The sequence below is a fragment of the Canis lupus genome, chromosome 1, assembly GCF_048164855.1.
Source record: "Canis lupus baileyi chromosome 1, mCanLup2.hap1, whole genome shotgun sequence".
NCBI lineage: Eukaryota > Metazoa > Chordata > Mammalia > Carnivora > Canidae > Canis > Canis lupus.
Window position 1 is genome coordinate 120,177,621 of NC_132838.1, and position 24,382 is coordinate 120,202,002.

The window sequence follows — 24,382 nt, forward strand, 5'->3', positions numbered from 1 at the left end:
GAGATGACGCGGTCGTGCTGTGAGCCCTCCTCGTGGCTTGCAGACGGCCACCGTCTCACTGGCTCCTGCCCGGAACCTTCCAACGGTTCCCCATTGTGTTAAACTAACCCCCGGGTGGCCCAGCGGTATAGCGCCTGCCTTCGGCCCAGGGCGTGACCCCGGGGTCCCAGGCTCGAATCCCACATCGGGCTCCCTGCAGGGAGCCTGCTTCTCCCTCTGCCTGGGTCTCTGCCTCTCTTTCTCTGTGTCTCTCATGAATAAATAAATAAAATCTTTAAAAAAAATCCCCTAGCTTCTCGTCATAGCCCCCAAGGCCGTCCGTGGTGCGGGGCCAGCCTGAACTCTACCCCAGGTCACTGTCCCTGGTGCCCGGGAGCCGCCGACCTCTGGGTTCCTTACCGTTGGGCCTTAGCATCTGCTGTTCCCTTTGTGTGCAAAATGCCCTTCATCATCTGGGTCTCGGACTCCTGATGGCACAGCTTCCGTGGGTCTTGGGGTCGCTGCGTCACGTCACAGCATACATACGAGAGCTATAAGGACTCGTGGGCCGCAGGCTTGGCCTTCGGTTGGAGCGTGAGCTCCTCTCACTGCTCACCGTTGCGGCGCCAGGCCCACAGGAAGCGCTCCGTCGCTGTTTGGCGGTTGAGCCTTTTTTTAGGGGAGAGCGTGGGGACGCTCGGAAGAAGGTCTTCGGAGGCCTGCCTCCCGCCGCTGCAGCGTGCAGGGAGTCCACTCTCCCCCTGGGGCTCCCCCGACCTCCCCCGACCCCTTCGGGGCCCACGCCGTGTGGCCAGTGGCTCCGCTTACACGAGACTGCTGTGTGGGCTACAAGCACAGCCAGGGGCTTAGCCCTACGCTTTGCAACCTTCCCAACTCCCTGAAACATCCAAATCAGGATCTTCTAGATGGTTCTGGAAGTCCTGTTGCCAGAGCCTGTGTCCCTCCGTTCGCCTGCCTACCCACGACCTCGCAAGGTGACATCTGTCTTCTGAGCAATTTTACTGTGTCGTCACTTTGCCCTGCGGCTGGATGGAGAGGCCGGTGCCCCCTCTAGCGGTTCTCAGAGTCTGCTCGGTTGTCCATATTCATTCATTCATTCATTCATTCATTCATTCATTCATTCATTCATTCACAAAAGCATCCATGATGTTGCATGGACTGTGATGACAGCCAGGGAGGCAGGGAGGACATGCCTGCTGCCCACAAGCAGGGGAGAAGAGTCCTGCGTGTCTGGAAGGCGGCACCCATGGGGACCCTGGTGCCCAGGACCCAGATGATGACATGTCACGGTCGTGTGCACTGATTTTCATTTTTAGAGTTTTTATTTTATTTTATTTTATTTTATTTTATTTTATTTTATATTATTATTTATTTTATTTATTTATTTATTTATTTATTTATTTATTTATTTATTTATTTAGATTTTGTTTATTTATTCATGAGACACACACACAGAGAGGCAGAGACACAGGCAGAGGGAGAAGCAGGCTCCATGCAGGGACCCTGATGCAGGACTCGATCTCGTGACCCCAGGATCATGAACTGAGTCGAAGGCAGACGCTCTACCGCTGAGCCACCGGGGCATCCCATCATTTGCAGAGTTTTTAAAAAGCAGGCGGCCCACTGCCACGGGAAGAAGTATTACTTCCAAGGCAAATTTTGTTTTGAGAAGTTTATGAAAATGGAGCATTTGCAGATGATTTAAAAACCCTGCAAAAACAAGGGCGGGACGTCACGGCCCCGGCGCGGGGCCATTTCCCTGGAGCCCTTTGGCCCGAACACACAGGCCGCTGAACAAAGTGTGTGGGCCCAGCTGAGGGCTCGGCTTGCTCGAGGCCACGTGGGGAAGCCGAGAGCAAAATTCTCGGTGGGGGGGCAGGGGGATACACACGCAAGCACTCATGGGAGGGGCGAGCCAGGGCTGAGCACCAGCTGTCGCCCCGCACTTGTGAGTGCCTGCTGTATGCTCCCCCTGCCACTGGGGCGCGGATGCTTCAGGGTCCTCCATGCAGTCCAGTTCCAGTTGTTTTTTGGAATCTTCCGCAGATGTTGTCTTTCCTTCTTGGGACAATGTTTTACTTTCTCCTTTTCTTTTTTTTTTTTAAATTTAAATTTTTTTTAAAATTTATTTTTATTATTTTTTTATTTTTTTACTTTCTCCTTTCCTTGAAGCTTATCTGCTCTTCGAGAAGCGTCTTCCAACATTCCCCCTCCCTCTGGTGCTCCCTGTCCCTGCGGTCATTCCTCTTCCAGGCTGCTGGGTGCACGCAGGAGGGGCTTGGGGGCCGGGGGAGGACCAGGGCTCCAGCTTCCATCAAGGGTCCCCACAGCCGCTCCTCTTGGCTGTGGAGCTTCTGGATCTGGCTCCATGCAAACGGGGGATCCGGGGCCTGTTTAAAGGTTGTTAACTACTCTTGTCCATTCCCTTGGAGTCACATGGAGCCCAGGACTGTGCTTCAACATCCCAGCTGTTAATAAATATTTGTGTGGGATTCGGGAAAAAGATAGATGTGAAGATGATTTGAGAAGTAGACTTTCCCCCCCAACCCCCCCGAATTTGACTTTTGGGAAAGTTCATTGGGGTGATTAAATGAGTGACAACAGGCTTGGAGATTTGGCTGGGGGTGTGTGTGGGGGAGAGCGTGAGCGGAGAACTTGTATTAGGTATTAAAATGCCTTTCGAAGCCGCAAAACAGCTTGAGATAACAAAACACAGATCCAGAAGCAGACGTGCGCCGCAGCCCAGACTCTTTGGGAAACAGAGTCTGAGGCAGGGCTCGAAGGCCTGGCGCTGCCTTTGGGAGGGGCGAGCCGTGGGCCGGGAGAGTGGGGGCGAGGGGAGCGGGGCAGGGAGGGAAGGGAGGCCGCGCTGAGCTGGACCAGGAGACGCAGCAGGTGGCTCAGCAGGTGGCGGCGCTTGGCTGGTGGTCTTCTCCAGATGGGCTGTGCGCAGAAACCCTGTCTCGGCGCCGTCGGTGGGTGAGAGGGAAGAGGGAGCTTGTGCGCCTGGCTCCCTCCCGCGCGGCTTCCCACGGGTCACGCTTCACCCCGTGGGTGGCGTCTCCTCCTTGCGGCTGCATTGCGACTTCTGGGCCGCCCCCCTGGCAGCTTCTCGCGGTGCCCCCCTCCCCCCGAGGTGAGGGTTTTCTGGCCAGACCACAAGGGCTCAGGGAGTCTAGGGACGGGAGGTGGGTGGCGAGGCTGCCGGTGGGCCCCGCGGTGGTGGTCAAGGCGGGAGGGCTCGGAGCCCGGGCTCAGGCCAGGGAGGCCCTCATCTCAGGTGCAGACTTCAAGGCCGTGCCAGCAAACCGCGTCACCGGGCTAAGTCACATCTCAGCGCCGTATGTACAAAGTCAAGGTTAATGCAAAGGCTCCTGGTGAAGGGAACGTGGCAACTGGGAATTAAGACAAGAGCAGAAGGGGTGGGGGACTCAGGTGAGGCGAGCAGGGTGCCGGCGCAGGGCTGGGTCCCCCCGTGGAGGCCTGGAGGGGCGTTGGCGGAGTGTGAGACGGGCTGGGCCTCCAAGGGGGGCGGCTGGGCCGTGGGGGTCCGTCCCTGCAGCTGGGGCGGGAGGCAGAGCCGAGGCGGGCCGTCGCAGCACACAGCTGGGGCCTCGAGTGTGTGTGGGGGGTGGGGGTGGCTGGAGAGGGGATGAGGCCCGAGGACTGAGCCCCAGGCACCCCCCACACAGGAGCCTGCTGAGAAGGAGACGGTGAAGAGCCGCAGACGACGAGAGCGTGGCGGGGTCAAACCAAAGTGCCAACAGCAGCGTGGCCCGGTGGCCGGAGGGCTCGTGGGTGTTTGCTCCTGCTCATCCCTTTGTGCACAAGCCTCAAGGACGAGCATCTATGACCCGTGCGAGGGGTCCAGGAGGCGCAGACAGAAGGAAGCAGCTTCTGAGGAGGGGCTCGCCGTGGCCTCTCTGGGGCCCATGATGGGCTCCAGGGCCGCGCTGCTGACTGTCTGGACCCCACGGGATCTTTGAAGCTCGGGGGGGGCGGGTTGCTGGTGCTGGGCTCCGAGGACCAGGGTTTAAATTGGATTAGGTTTGGCCTCTGGTGGGCTCTACTCTGGGGATGGAGGCTGTCAGGGGGAGGAGCTAAATGCATTCCTTGGGGAGGGGCGGGGCTGTCTTTCTAGAAAATACCAACCCTTATGTGGAGCCTGCTGGATGCCTGCGTAGGGGGTCCTGGTACAAGACAAACAAGGACATATAATAAAAATCCCAATTTGCATGTGGCCAGTTTTCACATTGCTTCAACATAAATGCTTGAGCGAATACACATGCCTGGCTCTGTCTCACGCAAGCATGTATTGAGTGCCTATGGTATACAGGCACCAGGCAAACTAGGGATTACTGCTCACTGCCGCTGTGAAGCCTGAAGGGAGAAGGGACACCTTAGGTCAATTCTCGCACAGAATGTTTATTGATCAGAATCGTGATGAACGTCCCGAAGAAAGAGAACGGATGGCAGGGAGACTCACCTGTCCCGGTGGCCAGGGCAGGTTTCCCTGAGCGAGTGGCATTTAAGCAGGTGGGTGACAAGGGAGAGATGAGTGGGACGCTGCAGGCCGGGAGCAGTGGCTTTTCTCCCTGAGCGAGCCCTATGAAGGTTTTAAGGGTCCTGTGTGGAAATGGTGCGGCTATGCTGCAGAAGTTAAGGGAAGGCTGCAAAAACGCCCTGACAAGGTGCGCAAGGAAGGCTGACGGCTCTGCGGGTACAGGCGCCTCCCCTCCTGTCCAGCTGACCTTGGCTCTCACCTGTCCTAGGGGCCTCATGGGGGAGTGGGGGGAGGAGGTAGAGAAACTGGATGCCTGAGTCTGAGTGCCCCCCCCCGGCCCGGTGCGAGTGGGAGGCTGGGCAGGACTTGGCTATGTGGTGGCCGCTCTCATGGAGGTGTGGACGTGAGGCCACCCGGGAGAGGCAGGAAAGCTAGGAAGGTTGCAGTCAGCTTCTCGGGGGATTTTTCCGTTTTGAGGGCCTGGAAGGGATTGTCGGGGGGGGGGTGGGGGGTGGGGTGAAGAGGGGAGCCCGCAACTCCAAAGGGAAGACGCACTGAGATGACCAGGGGCTGGGGGGAGCCTTGGAGGGGGGACAAAAGGACAGGGGGGGCCCTAGTGGGTGGTTCGTGGGCCTTCCTCCTCCCTGCGGCCTGGAGCAGCTCTGGGGAGGCCCACGGGGCTGCACCCAGCAGAGCGCACATGCGACAGGTTTGTCCTCCTGCGGTGGCACTGGGGGGACACGAGGGGAGCGCCCCCAGACAGTGGTTGCTGGGGCGGCAGGCCCGGCGTCCTCCCCGGGATCTCTGGTCGGGGCGGACGTGGACTTGGCCCTTCTGGGAGGAAGGGACACTGGGACTCCGCACACCGGCCCACCACCCAGGCCGAAGCCCCGCCAGGTGAGTCTGCCTCACCCGTAGGGCAGCTGGAAAGTCTGCTCTCCCTGCTTCCCGCGGGTGCCCCGCTGCCGCCCTGTCCTCAAGGCACCCCCTGTCCTGGCCACGCACTCCCCCGGCAGCCGCGGGGTCACCTCCTGGGAGACACGCCGTTCAGCGTCCTCGGCGGTGGCAGGAGAGTGAAGGTGGACGGAGCGGTGGGTGGTGGGACGAGCTCTTGGCCCACCGAGTCACAGTACCCGAGGAGGCGGGACATGTTGCAACTTCGTGTTTCCGTAGACATTGTGCGGGCCGCATCAGCTCCCGTGAGCCTCGTGCCCGGGCGGAGGGGCGCCAGCACGCGGGCGTGGGCCCGGCCTTCAGTGCTGCTGCCCAGCAGTTCCCGCTGGTCTGCGACGTGCCCGCACCCGCGAGCGCCTCATCCTGCAGCGGGGCCTCGGGCTCTGCGGGCTTTGTCTCCTGGCTGACTGCACCCCCTGCCCAGGGGTGTGGGCAGCGTTGCTGGTCTTTTCCGTGCCGCCGCTGGGGGCCTCGGAGCTGGGGGGCCGGGTGGCCGGAGGGGACCTCCCAGCCTCAGCCCCACAGGCCTGTCTCTGTCCCGTTGTCCTTGGCGGGTGGCGCTGGGAGCTCTGCAGGGTGTTGGAGAGCTCACACACCCACGTGGGCCACGTGCTCTGCACACTTGTCCGCTCTCTTTCCTCTTCCTTAGACCGGCTTGGACTAGGTGATGGGAACACCTGGATTGCACGTCACTCCTCCTTTCTTCCCACCTATTGCTCGCCTTTTGAAAGACAAAAGTAAAAAACATGACTCCACTGTGCTCTCGTTTTTAGCGGAATAGGGATTGCAGCGAGCTTTCTGCGCCCTGGCAGGGGGTATGAGGCCCGGACCTCATGGTGCTGGTGCATCACTGTCACGGGTGGCCACGGCTCCTGCTCCTGGCTTCCCCCGTGGTCCTCGGGCCCTGTGAGCACATGCCTCCAAGCCGCAGCCACGTCCTGCTACGGCAGGGCTGCCAAGAGCAGCAGCAAGTGCGTGTGCAGGTGAGAGCACGCGTCGGGTCGAGAACAATCTCCCTCTGTGAGTTTGGGTCTGGAAGGTAAGCAGCATGTGCACGAAGCAGAAGGATCACAAAGAGGGAAGTAGTTTCCCTGCCTTCCTGCCTGGGTGAACCTTCTGGGGTCAGCAGGTGTTGCTCCTGGTAGCCTCAGTGGACCTAAGGAAACCCTCAGTCGGGGGCGGGGGGGTTGCATCAGAAGAGGGTCTCGAGATGAGTGATTCGTCAAGGGTCGAAGAAGAGACTGGTGTTCGCAGTGGGCTTGGGCTCCATCACTACATGCATCCAGCAAGATTTGAGGCCCAGAACCCGGAGGATGCCGTGACGCCAGGTGGTGAAAGGGACACAGGGGTTCTGCTGAGGACGTACCGTGCACCAGCACTGCAGATGGAGGTGTCTCTATAGTCCTGCTGCCCTCGGTGGCTCAGCGTCCACATAGGTGGCTGCATGTGCCGCAAAGGCTGGTGCTTACGTAGCCTGTCCCAGTGGGTGGCTGGTAGGACGTCGAGAGAAATGGGAACAAGGCGTGGAAGTCCAGACAAAGGAGGGACGGTGTGGAGTGGCAGATGGTTCCAGAGAGTGGGACACTGAGGACGTCCAGGTGCGGCATCTGACCCTGGACGGCCCTGAGCACACCCCTCGAGCCTCGGAAGCCTCGACCCAGTCCCTGGGTCATATTTTTGCTGAGTCTCCTATTGACTAGACCAGGGGCCGTGGACCCAGATGCCTCCGGGGGGCCAGGTTGGTAAAATATCTGGGTGCAGCATGCCGGGAGGGGCCGGTCAACCCAAGCGAGCACCCTCCCGAATGGGGTACCTGCAATCCCGTCCTGACCCCCTCCTGTGCCAAGGGGCAGTATGGGCCCTAGTTGGGGCAGATCTTTCCACTTTCCAGGGAAGCTGGGAATTTGTGTGTGTGTGTTTTTAAAAGATTTATTTATTTATTTATGATAGACATAGAGAGAGAGAGAGAGGCAGAGACACAGGAGGAGTGAGAAGCAGGTTCCACGCCGGGAGCCCAATGTGGGACTCGATCCCGGGACTCCAGGATCATGCCCTGAGCCAAAGGCAGGTGCCAAACCGCTGAGCCGCCCAGGGATCCCCGAAGCTGGGAATTTGAACATTGGGGAGAAATCTCTGACCTTGACGTGGCAAAGATTTCAAATAAAAGAAGAACAGCACAGTATGGGGCCAAAAAAAAAAAAAAAATCCGTGGGTCAGATTTGGCCCTTGTTCCTCTAATTCTTGGCCTGGGGACCAGGTGCTCTCCGGGGCTTTTCCCCTCTTTGTTGGTGGGGCCGTGATTCTCCGTGGCGCAGAAACCCCGCCAATGAGGTCAGAGTGCGCCCTGAGGTGCCCTCCGCGGTCTGGGCGTGCGTGGCCACCACACCCTCCAGAAAACCCAACGACGGTCTTGGGCACCTGGACCCACCCCGTCCCACGCTCTACCCTCACTCGTCCATTTCCTCAGCAAATCATTTCTAAAGCCTCTTTGTGCCCGATGCATCACGAGTACATCCACTTTTCAGAATTTTCCAAGGTTCTTCATGTAAATGGACTCACAGACCAGGAGAGCAAAAGCCCATGGTTGTATTGCACGCTCCCCTTCTGGCTGGGGAACCTTAGGGCCGTGGCACCAACCCAAGGGGGCTCCGGCGGCGGGGGGCGGGGGGCGCTGGCCTGGAGCCCAGCGGGCACGCCGAGCCCCGGCCTGCGGCTTTGACAGCGTGCACCCTGGCTCCGCTCGCCCTGGCTCCGCTCGGGGGTCTGGCCCGGCTTTCCCGGCTGTGCTCGGGGCCCGGCCAAGTGTGGGCAGAGCCTCCCGCTGCCGCCGAGCAACCAGCGCCTGGGAGGTGCACCTGGCCAGGCAGCGCCTCTGGAGTGGCCACTTGCAGGCTGCAATAATTCATCACAGGCGGGCTCACAGATGTACTTAAGAAAGAAGGGATGATCTATTTTGTACATGCTCCTTAAAGGGATTCCATTTTAGCTCCAATTGTAATTTTTACCTTTTTCAGGGGAATTTATTGACACAGTGCCTAGCTCAGCCCTAGTTTTTTTGCCATCATCCTTTTGTCTGCAAGCACACTCACCAGCGCTTAATTTGTCATAGCCCTGGAGGTATCAGAACTAATGAGCTTTGTTTGAATAGACTTTTTCCAGTTCATCTAGCACACTTTGGGGTAATCACTCAGTTTCTGTTTGCTTCGGATCCGAGGCATTGTGGGAAATATACGGAAATAATGGTTAAAAAAGCAGTATAAATTGGTAACAGCCACATTTTCTGCAAAGCCCTGAAGATGTTATTTTTTTAATTTCCCCACTTATTGAAGTATCGAGAGTGCTCTAAGTACGACCATTACAATATAATATCAGAGGAGAATCTGATAAAATGCTATTTTTCAATTAGCCAGGAGTTTAGACTTTGCCTTCTTTGAGCAGTTCATAGCTAACAAATCTTTAAACAATCTAACCTCTTAAGGTTTGGAAGTGGACAGATAATAACCATGCACACATAACAGTGTGTCAGCGCCGAGAATTTAAAAATCTATTACAGGGATTACATACAGGAATGCTTTTTATTGGCCGGACAATTGCATTTCCATTTTTTTTTTTTTTTCCGAGGCAGGGCCTCACAGTTCCTGTGACACCGCCGAGCACGTGGTGGCAGGGCTAGGACGTGAAGCTGGGGAGACGGTACTGCAACGCGGTGCAGGTGGGGCTGGGGCGTCAGCCTCGAACCTCCGCCTTCTAGGGAGTGTTGTCATCACCTGTGCCGCCCGGATCGGCCTCCTGGGTCTAGGGTAGGCCTTCCTTTTTTAAGGGTTGTGATGCACGTTCCCGATGACCCGAGAGGCGGTTTTAAGGATTGCTTAGATCCATGCAATGGGTCAGGTTGGATCTGATTGCCCCAGATCCCTGCTTGGGGGGTGGGGGGAGGCGGGGAGGAGGTGGAGGAGGGCATTTTCCCAAAATGTTTTGGGGTGGAGTGGAGGAGAAGATGCCTCCATTCTGGGGGCTGCCTCCTGCAGGTTTCTGAGGTCGAATCAAAGAAGCAGAGAGCAACAGTGGCTTCCCCTCCCCAGAGATGCTGGGGTGGCCTTTCCCCGCTGGAAGAGGGCAGGAGGGAGAGGATGGGGGCAGGCGGCACCTGGATACCTGCCTTGCGAGCTGCCCAGCGACAGCGGAGGAGGAGGCTCTGGGCGGGTCGAGGAGGGCTGTAGTGAGCACGCTAAGTGGTGGCTGGCCAGGCTAGCTGTGGTATAGACGAGCCTGCCGTTACTTCCAGCTCTCCCGGTGTCCCCGGGGATCAGGCAAGATGCGTCAGCTCCCTTTTGCAAACGAGGAAACGGGGAGTCTGAGCTTGGAGGCAACCTGCCCCTCGATCCCAGGGCAGCAAGTCAAAGGAGCATGACCTGAACCCAGTGCTTTCCATGTCGTTGCACATTCCCCACCCTCCCTGCGTTACACCTGTGGGGTTATCATCACCAGCAGCCACAGCCGACTCCCACCAGTGCTCCTGGAACCCGAGACCCCACGCCAGGCTGTGTGGGGTGGTTCTAAGGTGAGGAAGGGGCCCTGATCTCTGGGGACTGAATTCCAGTGACCGAGCAGAGGCTGGGTGACAGCACAGGGAGCAGGGGGAGCCGGGCGGGGTGGGGGCGGGGCATGGAGGGTCAGCATCTCAGTCCGAGGAGAGGGCAGGGGCCACCCCGGAGTAGGGGCCGCGGCCTTGGTGTCTCCCGGAGCTTTGCTCCCGTCAGCCCCAGGCATGGGGGTCTCCATCCTTGGAGAACCGCTGACCGTGCCCAGGGCCCCCTGCTGCAGAATTCATCTGGGAAGGCAGGGGTGCAAGGTCAGGCCCAGGGCTGCCAGGGGAGGAGGAGTTTGGGCAATTCTGGGATGCCGAGGAGCCATGCAGGGTCCCCAGGAGGAAGAGACATGGCAAGGTTTGCATTTGGAAGGGGGGGAGGACGAGAGGGGCTGAGGCTGCTCAGGGGAGCAGGGGAAGGCTTTCTGGCCCCGTGTCTTCATCTGCACGATGAGGCTGCTCGATTGGTGTCTCAGCTGCTGCTGCGTAACAAACAAGCTCGAACCTGTGCCTTAAAGAAACCGCCATTCTGGGGGTTCCTGGGCTGGCCCGGCGGTTTCTGCTGGGCTTGCTCTCACGCGTGCAGGGAGCTGGAGGGCTCCAGGCAGCTCACGGTCTAGGGGGGCCTCGCCTGCATGTCTGGGGATTGTCGGGCCGTCAGCAGGGACGCCCCGCATCTCCCCCGGGTGCGCTCTCCTCTAGCAGCGCCCGAGAGGGCGGCGGACCAGACGGTGCCTACCGGCCCTCCCCTTCCTCCACTTGTGCTGTGGCCGGTCCTCCGATCTGACCCTGCGATTCGCGCTGACCTGCAGAAGCTGCCTCTCTCCGCGTGTGGGCTGGGGGACAGCTCTGTGCTGTCAGTAGTAGCTATTCTGATGGTCGAAACCACAGTGATTCACATGGTTCCTATTTTAAAGGATAAAAGAAGGAACACAGGGAAACATTGTACACTGTGAATATTCTTAAGTTTCTTCCGAAAATAAGTGTCAAAAATCACAGTACGAGGGATCAGCGCTGTAATTCTGCTGGTCCCCAAGCCCAGCGTGTCAGCAGGAACTCTTGATGCCCGTGCGCTGCCTCAGGCTTTCCAAGTGCTGTCATCGGGGTTTTATCTGTCGAGCACCCAAACCAACCTTGAGAGGACGGTGGGGGGCGGGGATACTATTTAAGTCCCGTCTTATGGCTGAAAAACTGGAGACCTAGGGGCACCTGGTGGCTCAGCCGTGGAGCATCTGCCTTTGGCCCAGGGTGTGATCCCGGGGTCCTGGGATCAAGTCCCATGTCAGGCTCCCTGCATGGAGCCTCCTTCTCCCTCTGCCTGTGTCTCTGCCTCTCTCTCTGCGTCTTTCATGAATAAATAAATAAAATCTTAAGAAAAAAAAAAACAAAAAACCAACCCCAAACCTGGAGACCAGCAGAGAGGATTGTCCAAGGTTGGTTGCTGAGCAGGGACTTGGACTCTAGGGCTGATCTTGTTTCCACTTTTCCTCTCAGTCCTGACTCATCATCAGGAGTGGCCCACTGTGACCCCTGGATCGTTCCCTTTTCTAATGAAACTGATTTGGCTCTTCTTGAACAACATGATGCATTGCTTCTGGCAACACACGTCCTCCTAGAAGACTAAGCCTCGGGTTGTGAGGGCTCCAATAGCTAATTTGAAATGAAAATCACCCTATTTGCATTGTCATTTCGAGAGGCTCCCTAAGGTGCATTGCCAAGGACGGGCCCATAAAAACACCCTGCGGACTTGATCTCTGAGCATCCCTTTCTAATTTCAGTGGGGTCTTCCTTCTTCTGGAGTTTTTCAGAAATGACCGCACAGGCACCCTCTAAAACAGCTATGCTGGGGCACAGCCTCCTGTAAGTTGGGGTTTGCTTCCCCCATGTTTCCCGAAGGCCTTGAGAACTTTCTGCTTGAGCGTCCCCTTGTAGCCCAGGCTCGGCGGGCCTCTGAGTGTGGGTTCCTCCAACACGCCCAACTCACGGGGAGCCCGGGGGGGCCATCGGGCAGGGGACTGCCCTCCGGCCTGAGGACGGCTGACCTGTCCCTCGTCCGAGGTCGCGTAGAGAGGCTCTTCCACCGCGGGGAGCAGAGGCTAAGCCCTCGATGGGCACTCTGGGCTCAGGTTGGCCACTAACTTGCTGTGAGACTTCCTGTAAATCACTCCACCTCTCTGATCCTTCGGGTCCTCATTGTAGGGCCACACCCTGATTCTTTTTTTTCTTTTTTTAAGATTTTATGTATTTATTCATGAGAGACACAGAGAGAGAGAGAGATAGAGAGAGAGAGAGAGAGAGAGAGAGAGAGGCAGAGACACAGGCAGAGGGAGAAGCAGGCTCCATGCAGGGAGCCCAACACGGGACTCGATCCTGGGACCCCCGGGTCATGCCCCGGGCCCAAGGCAGATGCTCAACCGCTGAGCCCCCCAGATGCCCCACACCCCCTGATTCTGAATCTACTATCGCTCGAGAGGGCGAACCGGGTGCCGCTCTCTTCTGCAGCGGGGGAGAGAGATTGTCTTTTCCTGCCTGAAGGAGAATTTGCTTATATTCGACTTCGCTCGCAGCATCCTGGCCTGTCAGGGGTGGTAGTTTGGAGGTATTAACGTGGATGCGGATGGTTCCAATTTTGTGGGATCCACAGCAAGACAGACATTCTGTTAATTTCACATGGTGAATTCTTGCAGCTTAAACCATGATGCAGAGTGAAAAAAATGCTGTAGATAAATATTGCCTGAACTCACCCAAACTTGTGATATCATAAAAAACGATTTCTTAAGTTGTTAAACCCTGAGCTCTCTGATTCATAGATTCCCAAAGCCAACCCTTCCTTCTGTTTTCTCTCTGGTGCTCTGAGCTTTATAGGATATAATCCCCTAGATGAGGACAAAACCAGAATAGTCGGTAAGGCTGTGATCGTCTGCAAGGCCCTTCCTCAGATGTCATCTCGTTTGGTGGGCGCAACAGCCCTGGGGCCGTGGAGCCCGAAGCCACTGGGGTCCCTTCTGCACGCAGCCACCTGGGGAGGCAGGGCTGGAAGCGGCCTGCGCCCGGGCCTCTCCCTGCCTCGTCGTGGGTTTATTTTCAGGAGCTTCAAAGGACAGAAGCATCTAAAGTAATAGCTCCTCCTTTTGGGGTTTCTTTCCCAGGAGCTGGGGCAGGAAGGGCCCGCTGCCCTCGCCCGGGAGCCTGGCCTTGCGGGTGCCTGGACTTCGCGGCCCTGCATCCCCCCTGCCGTCCCCACACTGCAAAGACCACAAGCTTCTGAGGGGAGGAACCAGCCATTCGAATTTTCTCAGGTTCCTCCTCCCCCTCCGCCACCGGGGCCTACGAAATGCATCTCGAGACTCCTGCAGAGTGAGTTTCTTTCTTTTTTTTAATTATTGCTATTATTCTTAAATTTTTCATTGATTTTATTTTTTAAAAAAGATTTATTTATTTAGGAGGGACAGAGGGAGAATCTTTTCTTTTGTTTTTTTTTAAGATTTTATTTATTCATTTGAGAAAGAAAGAGCGAGCGAGCATGAGCAGGGGGACGAGGCAGAGGCAGAGGGAGAAGCAGACGCCCCGCTGAGCAGGGCGCCTGACGTGAGGGCTGCATCCCAGGACCTCCGGGATCATGAGCTGAGCTGAAGGCAGATGCTTCACCGACTGAGCCCCCCAGGTGCCCCAAGGGGGAGAGAATCTTAAGCAGGCTCCACGTTGAGCGTGGAGCCCGACGTGGAACTTGATCTCAGGACCTCGAGAGCACAACCTGAGCCGAAACCAAGAGCTGGACGCTTAGCCGACTGCACTACCCACCCCGCCCCCCCCCGCCCAGGTGACCAATTTCACTGCAAAAGGGCCTTGTGTTGTCCTGAGACGGGAGGTTTGTGCCTCAAGGCTGCTGACCCCAGTCTCCGTGCACCGTCCAAAGGGCCGCATAAGCCTCAAAAGAGAAAGGACTCATCCTTGGTATTTATATGGTTATTGGACATCAATGAACAGCAGACCGAATTCTCCAGCACCTGTCAGGCAGGTGGTGTAAACTTTCTTTCTAGCTTGCCAACGGTAGCCCCGAGCTCCCGTGACTTGCCCAAGGCGCTACGGCGACTGTGTGCTGTTGGTTCCACATTCAGGCCTCAGGTCCTCAGCCCAGGGTGGAGCGTCACTGGTTCGGGGCGTGAACAGGGGCCATTCAGAGACTCAGGGGTTCTGGTGACTGCTGTCGTGGCCACCTGGGGGGGTCGGGAGAGCCCGGACGGGGAGCAGCCAGGGCGTGGGAGCTGAGTGTTTGCACGGCTCCCAATCAGCAGTGAGTTATCTGTCGCTTTGGGGAGACATTTGGTTGAGGACCCGGCTCGGCACCCGCCCGCTGCCCCTCCTCCCTCTGGAAGGGTTCCTGATGGGCACCAGCAGGAGGCGGCTTGAGGGCACCCCACAGTTGCTGAGCACATCTTTCTCTCTAATACACGCCGCTGAGCTGCTGCGGGCAGCGGGCGAGTCCGTCTGGGGAGGGAGCGAGGCCCGGCCGGCTGGCAGGAGCAGGTGTGGAGGGCGGGCTTGCACGCGATGGAGTCGTGCCCACCCGGAGCAGCACGGCACGGGGGTGGTCACGGCCTGCACACTTGAGTGCAAATCTTAGACTCACAGCTTTTAGGAGCGTATCTAACTTCTCCTTAAGTCGGATTAGGACAAAAGGAAGGTGGTTCTAGAACCTGCAAGCAGTGTGGGATTAGATCCTGAGCTGGGCCAAAGCCCACCCTCCTAGGTCATGAGCACTCGAGGTCACTCTGTTGGGCTGCGGGGGGGGGAGGGGGGGCGGTGTGGCCGGTGCAAGGGAGGGAGGAATTCGGGCTCTCCTGGTCCAGTGTCCCTCTGACTGTCAGGGGGCGAGGGGGTGGTCTGCCCTTTGGAGCCCTCAGATGTGTGCTTTACACCCGTGCAGTGATGAAAATGCTTACACCCATCCTGCGTGTGGGCTTGAAGTCGCAAGCTGGGGGCGCTGGGCTGGATTTGGCCACTGCGAGTGTTTTTTTTTGTCTCGCCAGCAGAGAGGTTCACTTGTTTACTTTAAAAATGAGAATCAACATTTAAAAAAGGGAGATATTCTCAGAAACGATCCAGATTTCCAGCTCTCATCAAAAATTTAGACGACTTGGTGGCCCCTGGGTGGCTCAGCGGTTGAGCGTCTGCCTTCAGCTCAGGGCGTGACCCCGAGGTCCTGGGATCGAGTCCCACGTCGAGCTCCCTGCATGGGGCCTGCTTCTCCCTCTGCCTGTCTCTCTCTCTCTCTCTGTGTCTCTCATGAATAATAATAATAAAAAGTCAGACTATCTGGCCACATGGGGCCGCTTTTCTTTGCAGTACTGTCTACTTGAACAGACGTACAGCTGCCCCCCTCAAAGGGATCAGGTGTTTAAAGTTAGCCACAGACCCCACCACCCCCTAACGCCCCTGACATGGGGGAACCGAGTCAGTTGCTGTGTATGCTGACCTCGCGTTGGTCGCGTTTTCCCACAGGAAGGGAGGGACAGTCCGTTTCCATGTCCCTCCCCAAAGGGGGAGCAGGAGGTGGTGTCTTTCCCTAAGCAGTCTTTCTGCTTCTGCGACCTTCCCGGGCCCAGCACTCATTTGCACCCGAGACCATTGGGAGAAACAGACTTGCTCGGACGAGACTGGGGAGAGGAGAAGCTTCCGGAGAAGCCGACATCTCCAGATGTGTTTGAGAAACCTCCAGGGGGAGGGCTGGGGGAGCAGGAGGAGGGCTGGGGGGGTAGGCCGGTGAGGACCTGGCCCAAGTCAGGCCCGGCTCGGTGAGGCCGAGCTGCTGGAGGGCAGCCGGGGCATCACCGGGACCTCGAGCCAATTGCTCGGAACCCAAGAGTTCAGTAGGTGAGGCTCAAATTTGCAGATCTTAAAACGACAGTTTCTCACTTGGCAATCTCTAGTGTTAATAAGTCGGTTACAAATGCAGGGTTAAACGAAGCAGGCACCCAGCTTGTGCGCGTGTGCGTGTGTGTGTGTGTGTGTGTGTGACACACCATGTGTGGTTTCTTGGAGTCGGGAAAAATCTGTCAGCCTTTCTAATACTGACTTAGTTTTGACAACAGAATAAGATGTATTTTGAACACATGCACGTCCTGCCTTTTCCAAAGGGGGGCTAATGAGTGTGGGGCCCCGGAGGAGGGCGGGTGGGGAGGGGGCGGCTAGGTTTCCTTCTGGGGTGTTTGCTCCCGGAGCTGCTCCTGGGGACAAAGGCTCTGGGAGTCTGTGGGCCACCTGGACTCCGACGGCCCCTCGGGCTGGTCCTGAGCACCAGGGCCAGGGAAGGCGGGGGACCTCCCTTTGGGTGCTGAGCTTCCCCCCCGTGCAAGGTGATTGCAAAAGCCAAATCTCCACCCCCGCCTTCCCGAGACGGGGTTCCGCAAGTCCACGTGAAACGGGAGGCAATCTGGTCGGAGCGGCCTAGAGACCCGAATAAATCCTTTACACCAATTGTATAAAAATGCAAATTTAAGGCAAGCAATTAAAAACACATAGAAATTAGAGATTTGGATTTTGCAGAGCCAGCTTTCTGCAGCCACCGTCAGATCCCTGCGCAATTTATCTGGATTCCGTCCGTGGTGGCCAGACTGGATTTTGATAAAGAGCCGCAAATCTATCCCTCTCCAGCTTCTGTGACTTGCCACACACTCCATTCAAGCCGGAGCGTCCGCACAATCCCTTGCATAATTTGGAGTTAATCATTTGTACTTCACAGCCTCTGAGAGGCCTCAGACTTGGGAGGTGGGGACAGATTTGGCTTTTTAATCGCCTTGTATATTGTGTAGCTTGAGATAAATGACACCGACTGTCTGAAATCTACATTCTTGCTTCTGATGCAAAACTGTAATTAATTTTGTGCAGTGTTTCAGAATTGATCGTGGTCACTTGAATTTCTAATTTTTCATTCACTTCAAAGACCCTGGGTTTTTTTTTTTTTTTTCTTTTTTCTTTTTCTTTCTTTTTTTTTTTTTCCTCCTCGCTCCCCTTTCCTTAAAGGAATGTGCTCCGGGTTCCGGGCGCGCTCTTTGACGCTGGTTTGCTAAATGATTCTCTGCCGCCTCTTTTTCAATAAGGTGAAACAGAGGTCAAGGCCTATGGCTCGTGTTTATCTCTTAGCTTGTATTGCGACGTATTTCCTGACCTGTAGGAAATGCTATCAAAACTTACTAAATTATAACGAAATAGTTTGGCGGCACTTATGTGTTGTAAAAGGCTCAAAAAGCTTCATTCACACATCCTATTCACTATAAGACAATTAAGCACAATTTAGGCAATAATTACCCTAATTAACTACACTATAATGTTTGTATTCGAGATTATGGCAACGTTGTATCACTTCGCTCTTTAAATAATAACAAGGTTTCCTAATTTCTCTGTATTGATAGTTGTTGTATGTGATTCTTTGTTTGGTGTATTTCACTGTAAAAATATTTGTCAGTGAAAGATTGAACAATATGAATGAATTTGATTATGCCATTGTCAAAAGCCCCATGCATCACAATCCCTTGTTTTTAATCACTACTGTAAACCTTGCAGCCGGAGGGCATAGTTTTAATTTGGGTGTCTTACTAATGAAAAGAAAAAAATAATTGTTTTGCCAGGATTTAATAATAAGCAATAAAATCAGCCAACCAGATTTTACCTCTGCATTCAATCTCTTTTTTATTATAAAACATTTTTGTCCTTTTTTTAGATTACAGGCGTAGATACTGAACATTTTACTAATAAATATTTCAGTTTGCTTATGGAGGCTAATGCTGTCATCTGAATATGGAATTATATTTCTTTCATGCTTCATTATCATTTCATGGTAGTAATGACAGTGAGGGAATGGAATATTTACAGGCTTTTCAGAAGACATTTATCCAATACATTCCCTGAAGGGCACCTAGGCTTAAAGATACATTATCCTTTTGTAAAGCTCTGCCCAGAATCCCAATTCCTGAATCAGCCAATCAGAACTTTCTTTTTCCCCCCTTCAGCACTTAACCCAGTGATGAAACTTTCCTCCCCTCCACCCCCGCTGGTGGGCCATCTATCCGGGAAGTTTCGAGAAACAGTCAGGGGGAAATGGGCCCGTGGCCTCAGTTTACACAGTCTGTGAAATGGGCGTGTAGCTCCCTGTGACCTTGGGCCTCGGGCGGAACTTTGTTCCAGTTTTGTCTAAAGTGTTTCTCTTGCTTCAGTTATTTCCTAGATGGTTTTTCCAAGACTCTGGAGTCGCTTGTCTTATTAACTGACGCTGCCGGCAGGGCCGTAGGTGGTAAACCTCAGGTCACAGGGGACCTAAAGGGGAAGCTAACCTGGGATTATGGTTTAGCACGACGGTTCTTCTGACGGAGGGCAGAAGTTGCCTGTGCTCCTGCCGTGGTCCTGGGGACCAAGGTCAGGGCCTCCCTGGTGCCCCTCAGGGCAGGCATCACACCCGAGGCAGTTTGGGGACCACAGCCCACCGGCAAGCGTGTGCCCTCTCTGAGTCGGTGGCTCTTCCTTGGCTCCTCTAACAGCTGGATGGATGCAGAGGATCCTCTGTTTGTTTTTTTATTTTTTTATTTTCTTATTTATTTATTTTCTTATTTATTTATTTATTTATCTATCTATCTATCTATCTATTTTATTTATTTATTTTATTATTATTATTATTATTATTATTATTTTTTTTTTTTGCAGAGAAACTAGAGATCTGGATTTTTCCTGTGAAATTTCCTGATTGTTCTAAATATTGGCAATGATTTCAAATGTTCTCAAACCACTGTGCAAATGAGATAAGACCGTGGGCCGCGTTAGGGGCCGGGAGCTGCTAGGTTTGGGCCTGTGGTCGAGGGTCCTGAGTTGAGTGTGTGACAGGGTGACAGGGAGACGGAGGGGGGTGGCCGTCGTCCTGCCCCCGCTCACCTAGCTCTGGGGCCTGCGGGGCCCTGCTGCCTTGCCCTGGTCTCACTGTTCTCACCCCGTAACTTGTGGGGTGTGCTTTGCAAAGGCACTTAGTGGGTCACCTTGTGGGACTTTGGTCCGTCCTGCAGATGTTTCCCGTGGACACTTGGGGGCTTTTCCGGCGCTGTCGATGCCCGTCTCCCCCTCCTCCACCCTCTGTTTCTCAGCCACATAGCTGTTTGCTCTTGACCCTGGGCTTTCAGGGCCCTGGGGCCCAGCCACCCCTCCTGGGGGGTCCTGAGCTGTTCCCCAGCACAGGGTGTCTTTGAAGCTGTTTCCCAGGCACCACTGCGGAGATCGTGGGAGAACAGTAGGTGCAGGGCCCGGGGGCTCCCGGGTGCTGGGCTGGGGGAAGCTCCCCTGGGGCCCTGCAGCGTGGGGCTCATCCCCAAGGGCAGGTGCCAGTGACACGCTGCCATGGTGCAGCCACTCCGGCCCTGTCGTGTCGCGGTGGGAGCTGGAGATCTGCCCTGATGGGACCGAGCGGTGTGTGTGGGACCCCGGGCCCCGAGTGAGCTACTGCCGTGGCTCCGATGGGTGCCCGGCCTGTCCCCCAGGGGCCAGTCCCGAACCTCCTCTTGCTGGCAGCCCCGCGCTCCCAATTCAGAGGCGAAGAGTGAGGCTCAGGCTTTCCCTGGGGAGAGCAAGGACTGTTCCCCAGGCTTGTCCTTCTGCAGACATGTCTATATTTAGGTTTCCATATGATTAAGAGGCAACAAGATGCGAGACTCTCTGGTCTATGGAGAAGATGAGTCAGTCTGGCCATAATTGATTTGAAAAAGGAAGCAGGGCTGGCTCCCCCCCACCCCACCGAGTGCATTATGTTGTTCTGTTCCGGGATTGCCGCCAGGCCAGGTGGGAGAGGAGGGCTCCCCAAACTTGCACCATCTTCTAGAAAAAGCCCCAGCCAGGCCGTGCTGAGGTGCTGAGGTCCTAAGCTCTGGGAGCAGGAAGGGATTTGCAAGGGGCCCCCGACCCGGCCTTGGTATCCAGCCCGAGAACACCCCCAGCTTCCGATGTAGATGTGGACCCTCCTCGACTCCAGTGATTTGGGCTGTGAGCTCAGGGGGCAGCAGAGGGTGAGGGGAGCCGGATGGAGGACTCTGGGGGGCCCCTGCGTGTGGGGGTCCTGAGTGCAGGGCCCGGGTTACTCTTCTCTCCCTGGTCACGCCCGGCTTCTGTGCAGAGCACTTTCGCAGAAACACTGTAGATGGGGTCGCCGGATGAATTCTGGGGCATCCAGTTAAATCTGAATTTCAGGTAACGCATCCTTTTGTGTTTCAGACACCCGTGGGACCTCCTAACACTGAATGTTTCCCTCCCGCCTTCCGCATATTTTAGTATTTACTAACGGTACTTTCGCATTTGCCAACAGTCCTTTAAATATATGAGTGCGTGCCGTGCGTCTTTGGGACCTATCTATGCTGAGAACTTATTTGTTGTTGATCTGAAATTGAAATTTCACCAGGCATCCCTGAACTTTTATTTGCTAAACCGTGCGAACCCCGAGACCGTGCACCTGAGCTACGTGGGCTCCGCCCAAGGCTTGACCCTCTTTGCGGAGCTTACAGCTGTCTGTTTGGAAGCAGGGTGGCGGCTATGCTGGGCACCGGTTGCCCCCCCTCCCCTGCACCCCCCAAATGCTTAAGGCAGTCGTCCACGTTGCTCATTGAAAATCTCACTGGATTTTTGTGAGCTGCTGAATTTCTGCTTCATCCGTTCCTATCCCCGTAGAATAAAGGAAGGGGCCACGCAGGACACCGGTGCTAACTACCCCCCCCCACCCCCCCCCGTGCGTCCCAGCTCTCCCCCAGGATCCGCAGACATCCTATAGACACTGCATCTGCGCCTCCCCCCACCCCCACCCCCTGCAGCGTCCAGGCTCAGGCCTGCTGTTTCTCAGGGGACGCCTGGCAGGGGAGGGTGGGAGCGGGGCTTCCTCACAGGTGGAGAGGAGGAGGGGAGGCTCCTTCCTCTCAACTCTCTCGTCTTCCTGTATGTGCCGGCCTCAGCCCCCGTGACACCCTCTGGGCGCAGGCTGGAGTGTAGGGAAAGGTCCCAAGGGATGCACGCTGGCTCCTCAGCCCTGGGTGTCTTCCGCGAGTGGCCTGGGAGGGTGCTTGTAGAATTATTACCTTTGTTATTTCGTTCCCTCCCATAGTCTTTGAATTTGCGGCAAAACCCGTCTGTTATTTTAATTTTATTTTATTATTATTTTTTTTCTGTCTGTTATTTTTAGAACAGAAACACCAACCCTGAGGAAGAGGACAGTCAATGTACTAGGATCCTAGTGGGTCATGAGGACACCAGGGAAATCCGGACTTTGACATTCAAAATGTATCTCCAGGGCCGCCTGGGGGGCTCAGTGGTTGAGCACCTGCCTTCAGCCCAGGGCGTGACCCCGGGGTCCCAGGATCGAGTCCTGCATTGGGCTCCCCGCATGGAGCCTGCTTCTCCTCCCTCTGCCTCTGTCTCTGCCTCTCTCTGTGCATCTTTCATGAATAAATAAATAAAATCTTAAAAAAAAAAAACCCTGTATCTCCAAACCATTATCCACTCCAGGACGAGGCAGAGGAAAACAATCAGGGCATAACAACCAAACCATGATGATAAACGCACACGGTGAACCCCGGTCCTCTTGGCCGGGATCTGGACTCGTTCCATTTGGGTCGGAGGGAGTAAGTCCCAGGGTAGGTGCATCTTACCTGGAATGCCCCGAGCGGCCACAGGGCAGCCTGCCTCCTCCTGTGTGTTTTATCCCCTCGGGGATGCTTGCTTGGCCTGCGTGTCCTGGTGCCAAGTGGGGACGGGCAGGGCCTTGTCCGGCAGGACTCCAACCCCAGGGGTGGCCTGCGGGTCGCCGCTGTTTCAGCAAATGGCTCTTGCCCTTGTGTGTGGGGAGGTGGAACTTGGAGGTGCTCTGCGTCCCCCCTCGCCCCTGCCCACCGAGGAAGGCCCAGGACGCCGGCGGAGGCCGAGGTTTGCGGCCCGGGGTCCCCTCCAGCGTCCACCCCGCCGCCCCGGCTTCTCCCAGGCCGGGAAGGAGAGGCAGCTTTGGGAAGACACATCATATTTTTGACATAGGGCTCCAATCACAAAAAGCAGTGATGGCTACTGCAAATGTATCGATTTGTTTTTCCTCCATAGACCCGTGTGCTGTTTGTAGGTAGAGGGGGAGAAAGCCGGCGAACACAGTGGAATCTACTCCTTAGAAGCCTGGGTTATCAAACTCATTAATCTACATGTCAAGAGGCTAGGAATGAATAATTGTGTGTAGAATTTATCTGCCAACATGATAGCTACTTTTCAGTGTTCTTCTCAGAGCTCCTTCATTGCGGTGCCCCTTATTATACGCTTTGTCTTCCCCGCGAGCTGCTGGGGCGGCGCAGGGACCGGCCCGGGGCCCCTCCGAGGGCAGGAGGCCGGGGTGGTGGCCGGGACCCGCTGCGTCCCCAGCCCGGGCGCAGGGAGGTGTGGCCTGGTGAGGCCAGGCCGTGGCCACCCCATTGGGGACCTGCGGCTGATTGGAAGCAAATGCAAAGCCGGCTGGGCCCTGGCCGTGCAGGATCCTCCTCCGGTGGAGTGGAAGTCTGCTTGCTGCCTGAGTGGGGGCAGCTGGGGGTGTCCCTGGCTCCTTCGCTGCCCTTTGTCCCCCGTTAGAGCTGAGTGCTTTGAGTTGCAGGGGGTGGGAGTGTGCCGGGGTCAGTGGGTGGGCTGGTGTGGGCCTCCTGGACCCCTGCAGTCGGGGCTGGAGGCTCGCCCCCTTCACCCTGTTTACCCCCGATGGGCTGGCAAACGGTGGGAGACCCACGGCTGAGCTAGGCCCAGGTCCTCTTGGGCCCAGGTCCTTACCTGGGGCTACGTGGATGGGAGACAACACGTGGCCCTGGGTTTGTAAGACCATGTGGCCCATGCAGCTTAAGGTTAGAGACCCCCCCGCCCCCCCGAGGACCAAGCATCACAAACATCACCCTCCAGGAGCCCGTCACCAGCAGCCGGCGGCAGGAAGTGGCAGAGGGACAGCGTGGACAAGTGGTCTTGGCCTCGCCCTGTCGTCGGGCGCGTCAAGTCAGTACTTTGCTCAGCGACCCCCTTGCCAGGAGCATCCCCGGGCAGGCTCTGCGTTGTCAGCTACATTTATGATGTGCTCATAATTAAATGTCCGCCAAGCTCGCGGCGTGCTGACCACAGAGGGGCCATAAGCAGTAAGATAAATGAGGCCGGGAGATGTAATATTGCTTCACTCGTGGGCTTCGGCTGATGTTAAAGATTGTCAGTGATAATTATTAATATGTGACCTGGTTGAGTCTTTACGTGAACAATCACAATTTTAATAAAGTGGTAAACTCCGTGCTCACCCCGGGCTCGCACATCCTGCACCTGACACCCTCAGTCTATACGTGTGGATTTTAGAAGTGCCCTGCTTTCCTCTGTTTTGCAGGTGGCACGATAACCCATTAATGGCAACTTCCGCCCAAATGCAAATTGATGCAAAGTTTGGCACTGATGTTAGTGGAGTGCACTCTTCAGTGGCCTTGGCCTTGGCTTTCTCCTTGAGACCTGGCCCAAGGGCAGGTGGGGAGGGTGGGTCCAGGTGTTGCCAGCTGCATGCATGGCTGGTTCTTTCACCTGGTCATGCTGGAGGACCTGGGCCCCCCCCCCCCCCCCGCTCCTGCCTGCTGCTTGCATTGGTGTTGGTGTAGCTGACACCATCGGTGTACCCACCCAGACCCCTCTTGTCTTTCTTTTCCCAGCTTCTGTGTACTTTGTTCTTAGCAATCCCACACATGAGCTTTCTCAGAAGGGTGCCGTTGAGGTGCTAGAGCCATTTGACCTGAATGGAAAACTGACACCACATGGGAGGGAATTCCATCTTTCTACTGGTATCCAGAGTGGCCTGTGGCCAAGGACTGTGCAGGAGGAGGAAGGCTCAGTTCCTTGTCTGGGAGAGGCAGCACAAACTTCAAGCTATTATTTATGATTTAGGAAATGCTGGTCTAAATAATTGAGACGTTATTTGAAAAACTTAATTCAAATGTTGAAAAATGACTTTTGAAGACAAAGGATGTCTTCAAGTATATATGTCATGCAAAAATTAATACAAATCCAAATACATAATCTCAGATTATTTAATCATGGTCTAAGGAGGATTTGGGGAAGAAACAATCGCATGGGGTCTGGAGGAAAAGAAAAAAACGTGTTAGCTACCATGTATTAAAAAGGAGAACTGAAAGATTCAGTTTCTCTTCTGACTTTAAAAATTAGGACAATGCGGGGGTTAAATATAGAGATTAAATAATACTTTCGAGACCCTTAAAACCATGTAGTACTTGAATTCTAAACTGGATCACTGCTTATTGAATGCAAAGATAATA

At 55.6% G+C, this 24,382-nt stretch overlaps 1 long non-coding RNA gene across 4 annotated transcripts in view; it reads left to right on the plus strand.

Annotated features, from left to right (window-relative positions):
• LOC140608044 (uncharacterized) overlaps positions 1 to 24,382 on the plus strand; it is a 317,427-nt gene that overhangs the window by 105,857 nt on the left and 187,188 nt on the right. Inside the window, exons 4-5 of one of the 4 annotated variants that reach the window (XR_012009997.1) lie at positions 13,196 to 13,403; positions 21,247 to 21,538. The exons of 2 other annotated variants lie outside the window; for them this stretch is intronic. This is a non-coding gene — a long non-coding RNA (uncharacterized lncRNA). Of the gene's footprint in view, positions 1 to 13,195; positions 13,404 to 21,246; positions 21,539 to 24,382 lie in introns of those variants that run through there. One more of the 4 variants, XR_012009999.1, reaches the window with a different exon arrangement.